Consider the following 19,132-nt stretch of genomic DNA (forward strand, 5'->3'; position numbering starts at 1 on the left):
TCAGAGGCAAATAGACATTTGACAAAAATTGATTTAATGTATATATAAAAAAGAAGACAAACTTGAAATTCCTTTGTTGTTCATAAATTTTCTCTGTTGCCTTACCTCTAAAGAGAGGCACAAGATGAAAATTGTACAACCACTAAAAAACAAAAAATTCTAATTACTAAGATTCCTTTAAAGTCAGATCATGGAAAAATATTTGTTGTTTGGTTGTTTGTTTTAGAATGGCTGGACCTTTCTATGGCTACATAGAATAGCTTGAATTCTACATATCATGTATGTTCCATCTTCCTTGATTTCTGACTGCTGGGATTACAGAGATGCAACACCATAACTAGAGAGAGAGAGGAAAGAGAAGGGAGGGGAAGGGTGACAGGGAGGATGTAAAGAGAGGGAGGAGAGAGAGAGAGAGAGAGAGAGAGCGAGAGAGAGAGAGAGAGAGAGAGAAGATAAATATGTTGGTACGTGGAAAATAGACTGAGGAAAAATATATATATATTGTGCTGGGTTTTCTTTGAAAGGAAACAAGGTTTAATTTTGGCTTCTCGTTCCAGGGATACAGTCCATTGTGGCAAGAAGCTGTGGCAGCTGTTCATACTTCATCCACACTCAAGAAGCAGAGAGAAAAGAGTGCTTGGCTTTTATTTTTTTTTTTTAAATAGAGTTGTTTGTTTGCGGCATTTGCTTTGTTGATACAGGGTTTCACTACCCAGCCAGGCTTGTCTTTCCCTGTCCCGATTTTCTCCCTCTGACTTCTGAGTGCTGGGATGCAGCCATGTGGCATTATACCCAGATTATGACTTTTTAATAAATATTAGAAATTTGGATGATACATAATATAATCTTGTTACTCTTTGGATCAGAGAGGTATGGGTGGGTTTCTTCTCTGCTTTTCTTCAGATATACAAATTTTATAATTAGAAATACTGTGATAGAGGCTGGTAAGCTGGCTCAGCAGGTAAAGGTACCTGCTACCAAGCCTGACTGCTTGATATTGGTCTCCGGAATTCACATGATGTCATACCACATGCAAGCATGCCTTCTCTCTTTCATATACACATACAAGGTAACTAAATAAATGTAAATTAGAAATAGGATCCAAAGGGCGGGGGAGATGGTTAAGAGCATTGGTTGCTCTTCCAAAGGACTGGGGGTACAATCCCCAACACCCAAATGGCAGGCAGCTCACAACTGTCAGTAATTCCAGTTGTAGGAGATCCAACACCCTCACTTAGACATATATGCAGGCAAAACACCAATGCACATGAAATAAAAATAAAAATTTAGCCGAGTGATGGTGGTGCACGCCTTTAATCCCAGCACTTGGGAGGCAGAGGTAGGTGGATTTCTGAGTTCGAGGCCAGCCTTGTCTACAAAGTGAGTTCCAGACCAGCCAGGGCTACACAGAGAAACCCTGTCTCAAAAAAACAAAAAACAAAAAAACCCAAAAAAACAAAAAAAAAAAACAAATAAATTTTAAAATACAATATAAAGTGTATTAACAGTTTCTTCCTTGGTCTTAGATGAGAGTGTAACTTGCACACATGAACTGGTATTCATGCTTATTCATACAACAAGTAAAAGATGTACTTTGCTCCTTTAAAATCTAACTTCTCTAGAGAATGGCAAAAGCAATATAGTGAAAACGAAGTATAACCTGATCAGGAGGGCTCAGAAGTAAAGCCAGTATGTAACTATTGCCTGATAAAGTCTAGGTAAAACGTTAAGGCCTGGGTAACTGTTACCTGGATAGCCTGCCATTTTGTTCTGTTACTAGTATTATAAGGAAACTTTCTCCTATGTTGTTTCTGCTGCTACTAGGGAACTTTCTCATGCCCAAGAATTGAATAGATATTCTGTTAGGTCCTGTGCCCTTGGAAACCAATCACAATAAAAGTCAGTAGGACTGTTGTGTATCATTTCCCACACTAAGCTTGGACCTGAAACAACCACCCAGCAGCATTTCCTGAACTAGTTACAACAGAGGAGTAAATATGACTGAAAGGGTTTCAGCCAGGTACACAATTCCTTGTAGTTGTAGAACACAGGGCTATGCCAGGAAGAAAGAAATGCTCTCAGGGATGACTTGGGTGTTTTGTTTGTTTTCTCTTTGTACCCTTGGCTGTCCTTGAACTCACTCTGTAGGCCAAGCTGTCACTACACCCGATTTGAATTGTTTTCTTAATGGAAAGCTGGGCAGGGACTTGGCACTCCTGAGAATTATAAGCTAGTTAGATACAAAGTATCTGTGTTGACAGTAATTTAGTAAGACTGCAGTTGACACCATTAGAAGCCGAAAGGAAGCAGTCTTATGGAGTTGTTGACTAAAACGAGAGCGTTTTTAAAAATACAATTAGATTCAAACTGTTATCTAATTTAAACCCAGTGATACTGGAAAAGTTTACCTACTGTTATGGTCAAATGACGTGTGCCCCCAAAATTTGAGTTGAAATCCTAACTCCCACAAAGACACAATGAAAAAAGGGGGGGGGGCTTTTCGGATGTTATTGGTCCATGAGGAAAGAGCCTTCATGGAAGACACCACAGAGAAGGTGTCATTCCCAGGCTGCCACAGCTAGTCAGTGATGTCGCCATGAGCCAAGATGACATTCACAAGAGCCAAAACCTGCTCCTGCTCAGACTCTGGAACCTCAGTAAACACATATGTGCTTTTTATGCCTCATTTAGTTCATGACATTTTCTATAGTGGCATAAACAGATGAGATATCCACTCTTCTGTGTTACTTGAAATAATGTCATGGTTCAATCATGAAAGTGTTTGATTTTTAGATGGGATCCTGTGTCCAGGCTTACCTAAAACTCACAATTTACCCTAGGCTAGCCTTCAATTCTGTACTGGCTGGTTTTGTGTCAACTTGACACAAGCTGGAGTTATCACAGAGAAAGGAGCTTCAGTTGAGGAAATGCCTCCATGAGATCCATCTGTAAGGCATTTTCTCAATTAGTGATCAAGGTGGGAGGGCTCCTTGTGGGTGGTACGATATTTGGGCTGGTAGTCTTGGGTTCTGTAAGAAAGCAAGCTGAGCTGCTGGAAAAATGGCTCAGCAGTTAAGAGCACTGACTGCTCTTCCGAAGGTCCTGAGTTCAAATCCCAGCAACCACACGATGGCTCACAACCATCTGTAATGAGATCTGACCCGTCTACTGGGATGTCTGAAGACAGCTACAGTGTATTTACATATAATAAATAAATAAATAAATAAATAAATAGCAAGCAAGCTGAGCAAGCCAGTAAGAAACATCCCTTCATTGTTTCTGCATCAGCTCCTACTTCCTGACCTGCTGGAGTTCCAGTCCTGACTTCCTTTGGTGACGAACAACAACATGGAAGTGTAAGCTGAATAAACCCTTTCCTCCCCAACTTGCTTCTTGGTCATGATGTTTGTGCAGGAAGAGAAAGCCTGACTAAGACAAATTCTTACCCCGCCTCAGCCTCCCAAGTGCTCGGATTATAGGTATGCACCACCATGCCCAGGTAAAGTGTTAATATTTAGAATTTACTTTGTAGGCAAAGAAACTTTTAACACAACAGGAATACTTGTGTGGTCTGAAAGTCACCTTTGCTTTCTCTTAAAGCTTAGTGACATGGTCATCTCTTAAAACACCACCGTCCATTTGTAGAAGAAACCGGCATGAGTTCAATGGTGTATTAGAAGAAGGATGCTAACTTCCCTTTAGATGGTCTTATCAGCTACATCTTTGTAATAAAGGTCATCAGGAAATCAAAATAGCAGTTTATAAATTTTAGCAAAGTCTACAAATGCTAGAATAGTAAAATTTTTATTTTTGTTTGTTTCTTTGTTTTTATTTCCAGAGACAAGGGTTATTCTGTAACCGAGGTTGTCTAGGAGCTCAAACCAACCCTCCTGCCTCATTCCCTGGCATGCTGAGACTAAAGGTATGAGCCACCATGTCCAGCTTGGACCCTCTTCAGAAATTCTAGATGTACTTGACATGAGTTTAAAAGCTAATATCCTATGGCATTTATAATTTGGTATAAAAGACTCATTTCCTCTTATACAGCAATTTATTCATTGTACATGTTAGGATGACATTAAGTAAAAACTCCCAGTAAAGTTAAAATATTCGATAATTGGGCTTTCTTTTAGTAGTAGGCATATTACATAAAATAGGTTTATATTTGTATTTAAATTGTACACAATTCTCTCTAAATTAAAATAAGCTATAATGTAAACTGCTTACCTGTGTGAGTCACTCCATGCATGAAGCATGAGGAGAAAACACTGGGAGCCATAGAGTGTTGAGAAGTGCCCACGATTCTTAAAATAAATTACTGCTTGGCCAGAAAACTTTGACATTTGATCTTTGATTTTAAAAATATGTTGCTCGCTCTGTGCAAGTGTCAGCCTGGGGATCTAGTATCATGCAGCCTCTTGGGCTTTTCACACTCCTGCAAAGCTGGGACGTAGTCTGACAAGCCTCAGTTCCGGGAATAGTTAACAATGGACCTGAGACTTTTGATCTTATTCAGAATTAGCAAACAGTGATTTGTAACCAGTTAGTAAGGAAACCAACATCTTAAAAAAAAATCCTGATCTTTTCCCTTTGGTGGGAATTACATATTTAATATGCTTTGTGACTAGATTCAAAGAAGCTTAAATATACTTTCTACAATAAAAAAAAAAAACCCCAAGAATCTCTTTTAGGAAGAGTGTTTTCTTTTGTTATTTTTAAAATGAAAGTAAGCCGGGCAGTGGTGGCGTATGCCTTTAATCCCAGCACTTGGGAGGCAGAGACAGGCAGATTTCTGAGTTCGAGGTCAGCCTGGTCTATAGAGTGAGTTCCAGGACAGTCAGGGCTACACAGAGAAACCCTGTCTTGAAAAACTGAAAACATGAAAAGAGAGAAGGAAGGAAGGAAGGAAGGAAGGAAGGAAGGAAGGAAGGAAGGAAGGAAGGGAAGGAGGGAAGGAGGGAAGGAGGGAAGGAGGGAGGGAGGGAGGGAGAGAGAGAGAGGGAGAAAGGAAAGGAAAGGAAAGGAAAGGAAAGGAAAGGAAAGGAAAGGAAAGGAAAGGAAAGGAAAGGAAAGGAAAGGAAAGGAAAGGAAAGGAAAGGAAAGGAAAGGTAGAGGGGATTAGTATAATTAAGGATAGAGTCTAGTTTAAAATACATATTCAGATATACTTTTATATACAGGACTAAGTAAGGCGGCAGTGACTGTTCTCTGAAAGACCTTTTAAATTAGTGGTAGACAGAAATGTTATGGTCTTGGATTTTTTCTTTATGTAATGTGAACTTTAGAATAATTCTGTCTGACCAACACCAAAATCTCATATCCAATACAGTGTTTATACATGTACAGGCCTGAAATTGCTGCCTGTGGGATTCCATTAGCCTCTTGCAGACTGACATTAGCTTCTTCATAGTGGGTTTTCTGTGGTAGTAAGGTGGCTTCCAACTTCACACAATTGGATTCATGTAGGGACTGCATGTCTTTCCTCCTGATTTAAGTATGGACTATCTCTTATGACAGAAGGAAATGAAGGAGACAGAATTCTGAAATGCAAGGGACATTTATTAACACAAAGATACCAGTGGTATCTTTCACCCCTTCTCTCTCTTTTCTTTACAAAGTTTATCTTTCCAAGTCATTTGACTTGAGTAGAAGGGTCACACAAGTCAGACTGGTATCATAGCAACAGAATTCAGCAGCAGCAAGACTGGAAAGCATTTGTAGTAAATTCACCTTCATTAAACATGTCATTTTGTTCACACAAAAATATTTCATAATACCTATTATATTGATGAATAAATGCTTTGGTGACTTAAAGGGAGGACGTTGGAGCTGGAGGAAACTGTTGTTAGAAGGCTTCTGAATATTCTTCCAAAGGTTAGCTCTGCCTATGAAAGACCCTAAGACTCCCAAAGGGAGACACTCACTCAAACCTCGGGACAGCCGCGCACCCAAGAAGACACTGAGACCGAACTTAAGATGTAGAGAGTAAGATTTAATACAGCAGCAACAAGAAAGCACATAAAAAGCACATATACCAGAGCTCTGGGGTCGAAACTCATACACCCAGCATGGTGTAGAGGAGAATCGACGCCCGGCCCAAATTTTTCACAGGCTTTTATAGGAAAAAGCCAGGGGAAAAGTACAAGTTTTACGTCACCAAGGGGTCGTGTCCTATATTTTGGCAATGTACCCGATCTATTGGAACATTCTGGGGTAGTACAAGGAGGCCCCTATCTCAAAAATGTTCTTGGAACAGTCCTCAGTTAGGAGGGGTAGGACTAGGTTTGTTCCAGGAGACCCTTATCTAAAAAATGTTCCTGGAACAGTTTTCAATTGGGAGGGGGTCGGACTCTGGGGTAAAGAGTTCAGGAATGTACTCTGGGGTGAGAAGTTCAGGAGTGTTCCGGGAACAATCTCTAGATGGGAGGGGTAAGAGGACTCTGAGAGTTGAAGAGTTCAGGTGTCCAGTAATTTTCCTCTTTCACCTACAGTGTGAAGATAAACACTAATTCTTTTATCTGTATCACATTGCTTCTAGTGATATGACAACACACCACCCTAATATACTAATATAGTTGCTTTAATGCACCTTACACAGTCAAAGTAATTATTATTTTTATCTTTATATTTATTTTTGAGACAACATCTTACTATTTAGTCCAGGCTGGCCTGAAATTTTCTATGTTGACAAGAATCGTCTTGTAGCCGGGAAGTAGTGGCGCACGCTTTTAATCCCAGCACTCAAGAGGCAGAGGCAGGCGGATTTCTGAATTCGAGCCAGCCTGGTCTACAAAGTTAGTTCCAGGACAGCCAGGGCTATACAGAGAAACCCTGTCTTGAGAAAAACAAACAAACAAACAAAAGAATCATCTCGAATTCAGAGATTTGCCTGCCTCTGCCTTCTTAAGGCCAAGATTAAAGTTATGTGCCCCCATGCCCGGCTGTTATGATTTCTATATGCCTAGCCTAGGAAGTGGCTCTATTAGGAGGTGTGGCCCTGTTGATATAGGTGTGTCACTGTGGGTGTGGGCTTTAAGACCCTCATCCTAGCTGCCTGGAAGTCACTATTCTGCTGGCAGCCTTCAGATGAAGATGTAGAACTCTCAGATGCCTGCCTGGATGCTGCCATCTTCCTGCCTTGATGATAATGGACTGAACCTCTGAACCTGTAGGCCAGCCCTAATTAAATGTTGTCTTTATAAGAGTCACCTTGGTCATGATGTCTGTTCACAACAGTAAAACCCTAACTAAGACCAAAAATAAAATGTTAAAACTAACAAAATTATTTGTTTATTAATATAAAAAAACAAGGCATATTTAAATTTCTCGTGTGTTCTTTTGCTGATTCTTTGGCTGGCTCTCTCTCTCTCTCTCTCTCTCTCTCTCTCTCTTTCTCTCTCGCTCTCTCTCTCTCTTGTTTTGTTCTATGTTTCTGTTTTATTTTACTACTTCTTCTTCTTTTCTTTTTTCTTTTTGGCTTTTCGAGACAGGTTTTCTCTGTATAGCCCTGGCTGTCCTGTAACTCACTTTGTAGACCAGGCTGGCTCAAACTCAGAAATCTGCCTGCCTCTGCCTCTAGAGTGCTGGGATTAAAGGCGGGTGCCACCACGCCCGGCTTTATTTTACTACTTCTTAAAGATGTCTGTCTGTATTTTTACAAGAGAAAGAATTCGAGAGATCTGGTTGTAAGGATATGTTCTGAGACTTCTGGGATCTGGAGAGAATCTGGGGAAGGGGGAAATATAATCAGAATATATTGTATAAAAGAGGTCTATTAAAATACAGTCTGAAAACTTCCTGTTAAATCCCTGAGTCTCTTCTGTACTTCAAGAGCACTGTCTAGGCTGACATCTTGGTGATGACTGTCTAGGCTGACATCCTGGTGATGACTGTCTAGGCTGACATCCTGGTGATGACTGTCTAGGCTGACATCCTGGTGATGACTGTCTAGGCTGACATCCTGGTGATGACTGTCTAGGCTGACATCCTGGTGATGACTGTCTAGGCTGACATCCTGGTGATGACTGTCTAGGCTGACATCCTGGTGATGACTGTCTAGGCTGACATCTTGGTGATGACTGTCTAGGCTGACATCTTGGTGATGACTGTCTAGGCTGACATCTTGGTGATGACTGTCTAGGCTGACATTCTGGTGATGACTGTCTAGGCTGACATCTTGGTGATGACTGTCTAGGCTGACATCCTGGTGATGACTGTCTAGGCTGACATTCTGGTGATGACTGTCTAGGCTGACATCTTGGTGATGACTGTCTAGGCTGACATCTTGGTGATGACTGTCTAGGCTGACATCCTGGTGACTCTGCTGAGTGTATGATGTGGTTGGCAGGGTTTAGTTTGTGCTTTTATTGTAAACAAGCTCTGTAATCTTGTAATTGTTTAAAGGTTTTAAAACATCAATTGTTAACAACTGGCAGAGTCTATTGTCTTACCAAGGATGGCAAAATAGTTGGAATGCTCTCTTATTTCACAATAAACTGCCATGCGCTTGACAAGCAGATGGTTTTCTTTACAAAATTTGGACCTCAGAGATGAAAAGCAAGAGGATCCAAGTTCAATTCCCAACATCCTCATGGTGGCTAACCACTGACGAACTCTACTTCCAGGGGAATCTGATGGTGCCTCCCTGCATACCACACATATGAGGTACAAACATACATGGAGGTGAAACACCCATAAGAAAAATAAATGAGTCTCAAAAATAGCTTTAAAAATAAAAAATAGGCCGGGCGTGGTGGCACGCGCCTTTAATCCTAGCACTTGAGAGGCAGAGGCAGGTAGATTTCTGAGTTTGGGGCCAGCCTGGTCTACAGAGTGAGTTCCAGGACAGCCAGGGCTACACAGAGAAACTCTGTCTCGAAAAACCAAAACTAAAATAAATTAAAATAAAATAAATTGTATTATACACATTTATTTTGTGTTTGAGTCAGGTCTCTCGTTCCACTATATGTGTCCCAGAGATTGAGCACAGGTAGTTATGGTCGGCCCAATTGATTCCCCATAAATGTTACTGGTGGTTTTTTTAAAGGGTATAATATTCTTTCCTTTGGGTCTACAATTTAGAGATAACCCTCTGAGCTCTGACTGACCCAGCAATGTGGCTGTTTTGTGTTGTGTTTTCATTTTGTTGTCCTGGTTACCCTCGTGTTTGGGCAGCTTAGCAATCTATGAACATTTACCCATTTGTTTCTTGTTATGTAAAATCCTTAGTTTCTGGAACTACCCTATTAATCACCAATCTTTTCTTTCTTATTTTTCTGATATGGATGCTCTTGGTTCATCCACTGTGAATCTGGTCCTGTCAGGGTCTTCACACAGAATCCCACACTCTCTATTCTGTTATGGCAGTTTTATTCACACACTTACTGTTGAGATGATTGCAACAAATTTATCATATTCCTCTGCGATGGCCTCTAGGAAGGCTTCCCATTTTGACATGGCCACCTCTCTCCTGGAGTATCCAGCTAGGTCATGCAACACTTGTGGATGGTTTCAGAAATAATCGATGTAGTCAACACTCTTTACATGCTGCATACTGAAGGTCTGGCACATGTGGAAGGAAATTATCTCTAGAGCATGTTAGTAAGTTGTAAAAATGGCTTCCATTGGGCAATTCCTGGATTTGTCGCCAAGGTGTGCCTAAGCTTATCTCTTACTCCTGTGCCAGAAAATGAAATACATGCATAAGTAAAACACACAAAATGGAAAGGGTTTTAAAAGATAAGGGTCGAGCCGGGCGTGGTGGCGCACGCCTTTAATCCCAGCACTCGGGAGGCAGAGGCAGGCGGATTTCTGAGTTCGAGGCCAGCCTGGTCTACAGAGTGAGTTCCAGGACAGCCAGGGTTATACAGAGAAACCCTGTCTCGAAAAACCAAAAAAAAAAAAAAAAAAAAAAAAAAGATAATTTCTTTGCTGTTTAGGTTGAGGAATTTCAAAATAAGCAAATGACGAAGTAATAAGTCTCCAGCAGTTAGAACTGAGTCTCGGAGCGAAGCTTCCCACACAATGGTCAGTGGGCAAACCTCTGTTGAATTAATTAACCTGAACTCACTCACTTCTATGAGAATTTCAAAGATGTTGCACACAGCTGAGTGTTAGCAAAATGTCCTTGCTGCTAGATCTTCTCTTGACCAGAGTTTACATTCTCTTCTATAAGAAAGAATGCTAAGATTCCTTTGCCTCTTAATTATAACACTAAGATAAAATGCTGGGGTTTGTTGTTGTTGTTTGGGGGTTTTGGGGGGGAGGGGGTTGACACTAACACTAGTTTCATATTATGGTTACTAGTAAACTTCTAAGGTTACTAGTTTCTTCTAAGAGAAACATTTGGCAGTAATTAAAGTTCACAAACTGACAGAAATGTTCTGATGTGTATCATGCCTTTGTTCTTTTGCCCATATTTGCATCTCTGAAAACCCAGAAACACATTTGCCTGATTATATATGCTTATTTAACCACGTATACCTACTAAAACTACAAGGGCAGGCTGGTGAGATGGCTCAGTGGGTAAGAGCACCCGACTGCTCTTCCAAAGGTCCAGAGTTCAAATCCCAGCAACCACATGGTGACTCCCTCTTCTGGAGTGTCTGAAGACAGCTACAGTGTACTTACATATAATCAATAAATAAATCTTTAAAAAAAAAAAAAACTACAAGGGCAAGAAAAAGTATGACCCACATAGACATATTGACTGTCCAGCACGGGCTGTTCTCTTCCTTTCCCTCAAAGAATCTGTAGGAGAGTAGCCATCCGCAGACTCATATGACAGGTGCATCGAGGTATGTATCTGGTCTATTCATTTCCATAGTGCAGATTCAGCTCTCAGCAGATAAACCTGCCTCTGCTGTTTAGATTGCTTTTCCTCTAGAAAGTTCTAGAGACACTGTGTCACTCAAACAAAGGCTTTCCATATTCCATGTTTCAGAGAAAAATATCAGACAACTCCACCCTTATGAGGTCTCTCCGTGTTTTAGTATAGTTCATGCTCACAAACTTGATTGTATCTTATCTCTTCCTGTTCTTTACTCCTCTTACCTACGAGCTCTTATCTAGGCTACTTTGGTTGGGTTTAAGTTCTTTATTAAGAGATAACACCTCTTATTTTTTTACTTTCCTTAATATTGAGAAGGGATAACTTTTATTTTGAAAGGCTTCAAAATGATAGTAGTAATGAATGTATTATAATGGATTCTGATACTTTTTTAGTTAGTATTAAAGTTTGTTAGGCTTTAGGGATATATCTCAGTGGTAGAATATTTACCTGTGTGACAACCTAGATTCAATTCCAAGTAGCCTCTACCCCTTCCCCCCCCCAAAAAAAAAAAAAAAACAGGACTGGAGCAATATATATTAGAGGTCAAGTGGCCCTGGCTGCTCTTCCAGAGAATCTCAGTTGGATTCCCAGCACCTACATGATGGCTCACAGCTGTCTATAAACCCAACCTCATTTGGATCCAGTGCCCTCATTTGGCCTTTGTGGGTACTACATTCATATGGTATACAAACATCCATGCAGGCAAACCCCCATATACATAAAAAATAATAAACAAGTTAAATATTTTTAAAGATTTTAAAATAACCAATCATTCTTGCTGATTTAACCAGAAATATAAAGACTTGTGGAGTGAAACATTTTTCTTGGTAACCTTGATAGAGTAGATTTACAAATTGGTTTTTTCTTTTTCTTTCTTTCTTTTTTTTTTTTTTTTTTTGAGACAGGGTTTCTCTGTATAGCCCTGGCTGTCCTGGAACTCACTCTGTAGACCAGGCTGGCCTCGAACTCAGAAATCCGCCTGCCTCTGCCTCCCAAGTGCTGGGATTAAAGTCATGCGCCACCATACCTGGCTCGATTTACAAATTGTTAATAAGTTACCTCTCCTCCTCCTCCCCCTCGTCCTCCTCCTCTTCCTCCTCCTCTTCTTTCTTCTCTTCCTCTTCCTCCTCCTTCTTCTTCCTCTCTCTCATTATTAATACCATGGAGGATGAAAATGTTCAATTCAATATAAATTATTAGCATTGTTATGATTTTGATGTAAACACTCTAATTTTGATCAAATGTAGTCTCTTCAGACCAGCCCTTTCTTTTTTGCTTTTGCCTAGATTATTCACTACATTTTAATTCAAGTATAAGAAGATTTGACTTAGGTTCACCTAGACACATTTAACCATGTATATTCAGAAAAAAACTAAAGAGGTGGTTATATCACTGGGAATGTAGAAATCTTATCTCTCAAATGGTCAGCTAAGTGGATCCTCTCCGTTCTTATCATTCAGATCTACTGCCATTTTGTTTAATTCTGTATTCATTTCTTACAGATTATAATATTTTCCTAACACAGAGTAAATCATTGGTCTATCCTACAGTATCTTTAGGATAACTTTCTTTCTTTTCTTTTCTTTTTTTTTTTAGGATAACTTTCTTATATTTAATTAGGTATATCCTTATTGATTTCCTTTCCTTTCCTTTCCTTTCCTTTCCTTCCCTTTCCTTTCCTTTCCTTTCCTTTCCTTTCCTTTCCTTTCCTTTCCTTTCCTTTCCTTTCCTTTCCTTTCCTTTCCTTTCCTTTCCTTTCCTTTTTTAAGGCAGGATTGCATTGTGCATTCTGTATCCCTGACTAGTCTGTAACTAACTGTGCAGTCTAGCTGGTCTTGAGTTCAGCGATTCACCTGCCTTCCTTCCAAAGCACTGGGATTAAAAGCATGTGCTACCCTGGTTTATTGATGTTTTTAAAGAATTTTTTTTCTACTAAGCTCAAAGACTAATACATGGATTCCAGCAATGTGTTTTAGATTGGTTTTATTTCTTGATATAATTTTTATATCACATTTTTAGCACTCACTATCTTATGAGGCAATACCTTGCCGAGTTTTAAATTGGGTGAAATTTAATATACTTTCAAAATTCCGAATCCAGCTAAAGGTTTTTTTAAAAAAAATCAAAATGCCATGGGAACTTTTATGTGAACAATCTGGTTTTCTTCAGCAACGCTGTTACAGTAATGTCCTCTAAGCACTCTCCTGATGAAAGAATAATTTAAAGTACATATAATGTCAAATGCTCCTTCTTATATACCAGTCCTAAGGAACTCATCACTTCTTTGTAGCCCTTTCAAAAAATTTTTTGAATGTCACTGTACTGGTTAGTTTTGTGTCAACTTGACACAGCTGGAGTTATCACAGAGAAAGGAGCTTCAGTTGAGGAAATGCCTCCATGAGATCCAACTGTAAGGCATTTTCTCAATTAGTGATCAAGGAGGAAAGGCCCCTTGTGGGTGGGATCATCTCTGGGCTGGTAGTCTTGGGTTCTATAAGAGAGCAGGCTGAGCAAGCCAGGGGAAGCAAGCCAGTGAAGAACATCCCTCCATGGCTTCTGCATCAGCTCCTGCTCCCTGACCTGCTTGAGTTCCAGTCCTGACTTCCTTTGGTGATGAACAGCAGCATGGAAGTGTAAGCCAAATCTTCTTGGTCATCATGTTTGTGCAAGAATAGAAACCCTGACTAAGACAGTCACCAATTCTTTTCCTTTGAAATGCAGAAAAAAATGTATTGTCCCAAATGGGGTTTTTCCCATTTCATAAGTGAAATTTTCGAGTCTTTCAACTGATAGTGTGTTGTTTAATCCATAAAGCAAGATATAACTAAGACCCTGATAATTAAGCGGAATTTCCTAGTGTAACCAGGTGGTAACTTGCTATATCAGCCCTGAAAATATGAGTAGGGATGGTAAAGAAGTTTTATTTCTAGTCCACCCTTTTCTTGTCTCTGGTCTACTATTGCCATTAGGCAAATTATTTGACAAATAATTCTCCCAAAGTTTTCAGCAAGAAATATGGAAATGTAAAATATATTCACAGTCAATTAATCATGCATATACACACAATGAGGTTCTCTATATACAAAACAAGATTTATATATATATTTGTATATTTATATAATTTGACTAGATTGGCTCTACCATTTCAAATTCTGAAATTCTATGAATCTTTGATAACAGACTTAGTAATAAAGTCTTGTGATGATCTTCATACCAGACTCAAAACTATAGCTTCTTCAACCTCAACTTCTAGAATATCTGAGGTTACAGTTGTGCCCCACCATGCCTTTATTCTAAGATTGTATTATTGGAAGAGGGCACCAAGAGGCAAAGCAACTCCTTTTATCTGAAAATTCATCTTTTGTTGGGAGATACAGATGACGGCCAGGAGCTGGGTCCATGAGATCTATATAAAGTACTGTCAGTGTTTTTCTTGTATGTATTTTACAAATAGACTGTTTTGCGTTTACACAGTGTCTTTGAACTGAAGAGCACTTATTTTAGCATAAATGTAGAGAGTCAGGATAGATGGGGATCTAGAAATAGTTGTTGTTGTTTTACCTTCTACTTTTAAAATGCATTGGTGTGAGCTCATACAGTTCACCTGACGGACACTCAGATGTTTCTGCATCTCTGAGTACCATCTCTCCAATCCTAATCTCTCTAGCCCCCAGGCTTTCCTAGTCCACTTATTTCCTAAGACTTGCAAGAGATTTACTACATCCGTGACTACACATGTTAGTTCATCGGACTTCAAATAAATGATTGAGAAAATATGTTCAGTTTAATGAAGGAGTGCTTCCTGTAGGCATTCTGGGAAATATTCCTCAAAAAGTTCTGGCTGGGACATCATTGGCTGCTGGCTTCCTGTCTTTAGATAGCCAAAAGCATTTCGTATTTGAGGTGATTTAAATGACTTCAGCCATATCCCCTGCTCTCCAGAGCTTTCGCTCACTTGAGCAATTTATACAACCAGTTTAGGAAAACAATGTTTCTGCTTCCCTTAAGAAATTCCACAAATTCCTTACAGCAAAGAAAAGAAACTTGCTTCTGGTAAGAGATCTCTTATGTCCTCAGAAGTCAAAGTGGCAAGAAGACTTGCCTTATCTCATCTCTTATCTCTTTGACCTTTAAAATCTAGTCTACAGCTCTCCTGGGGATGAAACACAATTATCCACAGGCAGCGTACCTCAGGCACATTCTTAGTAATGAAGTAATGAGTCAGATCTGCATTCAAATATTAGTTGAGACATTTGCTAGCTGTGTGACTTTGGGTATTGTCCTTCAGTTTTTCATCCCTAAAAGCAAAACACAGTGTCTAGTGTGATGTGTTTTAAATATTTGTAACATAGAAGCATAGTCTTTGGAATATATGACATATTCAACAAATATTAGATACTAACTGGCTGCTCATGCTGATTTTATGTCCAAAACGTGAGGACTCTTTCGAAAGCATCATTAACGATCCATTATTACTTCCCACGGAGATGGCCAATGGTCCCTTCTCAGTGCTTCCCGTTCATCAGGTATGCTCAGTTTAGCTCATGTCTTTCTTAGAGCTTCTAAAATAGCCCCACCCCCGCTTTTCTCTTTCTTTATTCTAACTCTATCCTTTGAAGCAAAATGATCACAAGTTCCATAGAACCATTCACATTTCTTTCTTTCTTTCTTTCTTTCTTTTCTCCCCCCCCCCCTCTTTTTTTTTTTTTTTTTGGTTTTTCGAGACAGGGTTTCTCTGTGTAGCCTTGGCTGTCCTGGAACTCACTCTGTAGACCAGGGGCTGGCCTCGAACTCAGAAACTCGCCTGCTGGGATTAAAGGCCTTCACCACCACGCCCAGCTCACATTTCTATTTGTGACTGAAAATGTGGCAGATGTGCCATAGTGTTATTGAAAATCATAACTTAAAAAAATAGCAAGAAATGATCATTTAATAGGGACTGATTTAGAGAACTTACAGCCAAGCTTTGAGCTCCAGGAAGTCACATTTGTCACTGTTTACATCACTGTGGGACCTGATGTTACAGGGCTGGAGAACAGGAAATATGAATTACTTGGTAATTACCAAGAGTCAGATTTCCTGCACTTGCTATATATACTGATACTTACAGTAGAGGTAAGCATTAGTAATTTAAGCAGCTTGTCTTGCTTCTGCCATAATCTCACTGTTTGACACTGGAAAAAAAACATTAAGTATTTATGATCCTTAGCTTGCTGGTCTATAAAAGAAGGAAGTTCTGGGGGCAGGGTTTGTTACTCAATGGTAAAGTGTTTGTCTCTGAGATCCAGGACTTGATTTCAGTACCAAAGCAAAGCAAACCAAATAAACAAAAGAAACACGGTGCTTTGCCTCTTAAACATGCATAAGGAGGAGAAATCATGGATGACAACATCAACACTGATTAATATGTGTATTTTGTGGAATAAAGTGTGCTAGCATGGATAGTTAATTTTAACATAGTTGCATAAAAGGCTGATTCTAACAGCCGGGTCATATTTATTTATTTATTTATTTAAATATATTTACTGTCCATCTGTACTCATCTTTTGAGAGCTGTCTTTTTTTTTTTTTTCCACAGTGGATGCCTTTTTTTTTCCTATTTAGAATACTCAGCATATTGTCTACTTGTCTTTTAAGAAGGGTTGCAAACGTGACAGTCTTTCACTGACTCTTTACTTCAGGCTGGTCTGCATTCTTTTGGCTTGACTAGTACCCAGGTAGGTTGACACAGTTGTCAGACTTGACGGTAACACTCAGTTCAAAATGGCTTTAAGGAATTCAAAGCTGTCAACATGATGATCTTTGGGAGTAATTCTTCATTTTTTTTCTTTTTAAACAACTTTTGTTTTATTACTTTAGTCATTAGTTCTTTGGGTTTCCTTGCTTCTCTTTTTAAGGAGCTTGGTACTAGAGAAACACCAATGAGATCTTCAAGTTGTCTGTTGCCTTCCAAAGCCTGTATACTACTTAGATTTTTCATTATCTCCATGGTTTTCTCTGCTGATATCTCAATTTTAGATAGCAACACCATGAATCCATCACTGTCTTTCACTGTGGACTCCTGTCTTACAGGAGCTCAAGTTACTCCGTTTTCTTGTTTCATTTGATGGTTCGTTTCTGTGCTCCTGTTCCTTGGGGGTTGCGGGAGAAGAAAATGGGCTCAATTGATAAGTTCCAGTAGTAGGAGAATAAGCTGTAATAATTTTCTTCCTCACGATTTTTGAAGGACTAAATGAGTTTTTTTCAAACTGATCATCCAGTTTCAGTGATCTTTTAACTGGCATTTCGGGAGTCCGTTGCTGGACAGAACCAACTGAGAAACCTGAGAGCTGTCTTTTTTTTTTTTAAGATTTATTTACTTATTATATATATATATATATATATGAGTACACTCTAGCTGTACAGATGGTTGTGAGCCTTCATGTGGTTGTTGGGAATTAAATTTAGGACCTCTGCTCACACTCTGGTTGGCCCTGCTTGCTCTGGTTGGCCCTGCTTGCTCTGGTTGGCCCTGCTCGCTCTGGTTGGCTTTGCTCGCTCTGGCCCAAAGATTTATTTATTATTATAAATAAGTACACTGTAGCTGTTTTCAGATGTACCAGAAAAGGGTGTCAGACCTCATTACGGGTGGTTGTGAGCCACCAAGTGGTTGCTGGGACTTGGACTCAGGACCTTCAGAAGAGCCGTCAGTGCACTTACCTGCTGAGCCATCTCATTAGCCCGCCTGGTCATATTTTAAAAAATGAGAAATTGTCTTTCCTGCCCAGGTCCATGGCTTTCTCAGCTTTTATCAGTCAGTGCGATGTGTCACACGATAATTAGAGAAGAAATTGTTTCCTGATCATACTGTGTGTGAATCCAGTTGAAGTAGTTACGAATGGCTTAGGTGACAATGTGGCAATAGGCTTTGCTGTATAGATCCAGAGTCTTTGATGAAGTCGGGTTTTGAGTTCTCTGTAAAAGGCAGGCCTACATCAAGTAAGGCTGTGGAAGAACCAACAATGATTTTTTAAGCAATGCAAACTACAGTTAAATATACATTATAAATAGGAATGCCTCTAAATACAAAAGAGCCATGCCAGATAGATTTTTCATGACAATAACTCAGAGTAAAAACAATACCTTATTTTCAGTTTTTGGACATGCTCACTACACTATGTTCTTGGTATTAACAGAAACTGTTCATGATTTTAAAATAGCCTTTAGGACCACTTATAAAAATTTCGATCTGCTGGGCGGTGGTGGCACATGCCTTTAATCCCAGCACTCGGGAGGCAGAGGCAAGCGGATTTCTGACTTCGAGGCCAGCCTGGTCTACAAAGTGAGTTCCAGGACAGCCAGGGCTATACAGAGAAACCCTGTCTCAAAAAACAAAACAAACAACAACAACAACAACAAAATTGATCCATAATCATTTTTTGCACTGGGAAAATTATAGTGAATGACCAGGAAACAGTATAGTTGTAAAATTTTAGGAATGTTGAATCATGCAAGACGGCATTTTAACAGGAGGCCTTTGAGATATACATGCGTCTGCCTTGTCACTTTGGTTTGGTAATTAGGGTCCTTTGGAAAAAGAATTGAGCACCACTTGCATATATAAAAGGGTGGGGGCCATGTTTCTCACAGTGGAGAGACAGTTTAGATAACAGTAGCCAGGGAATGGCAGCATGCATCATTAATTCTAGCACTTGGGAGTCTAACACTGGAAAGTCTTAAGTTTGAAGCTGGCCTAGGCTACCGAACAAGTTTATGGCCAAGTCTTGGCTATATAGTGAGAACTTTTCTCAAGAACTCTCTAACAACATACACACACACACACACACACACACACACACTTCTATTTATATTGTATATACACAATAATATTCATGTTCATTCAAAACAAATGAGTCAGAATTTCAAGAGGTCCAGCCTAGCATTTCTTACTATCGGGTCAAAAAGCTAGCATTACCTCCCTTTATTTTTGTCTTCATTAAAAAATTAGAACCTGAGAAATTGAGGTTTTTCTTCAAGAATGACTCTAGCTTTTGTCAGTGCAGATGACAAAACTGTCTCAAAAATTTAAATGTAATCTATATTCATATTTGCTGTGATTAAAAAACAAAAAGGAGCCGGGCGTGCTAGCATACGCCTTTAATCTCAGCACTTGGGAGGCAGAGGCAGGCAGATCTCTGAGTTCAAGGCCAGCCTGGTCTACAGAGTGAGTTCCAGGACAGCCAGGGCTACACAGAGAAACCCTGTCTTGAAAAACCAAAAACAAAACAACAACAAAAACAAACAAAACAAAATAAAACAAAA

At 39.6% G+C, this 19,132-nt stretch overlaps 1 pseudogene; it reads right to left on the reverse strand.

Annotated features, from left to right (window-relative positions):
- Positions 1–16,569: 16,569 nt before the first annotated feature.
- On the reverse strand, positions 16,570–17,148 carry LOC110284328 (centromere protein R pseudogene; annotated as a pseudogene).
- Between the last annotated feature and the right edge of the window lie 1,984 nt (positions 17,149–19,132).

This window comes from Mus caroli, unplaced genomic scaffold (assembly GCF_978045245.1).
Source record: "Mus caroli unplaced genomic scaffold, Mus_caroli_1 scaffold_18, whole genome shotgun sequence".
Lineage (NCBI taxonomy): Eukaryota > Metazoa > Chordata > Mammalia > Rodentia > Muridae > Mus > Mus caroli.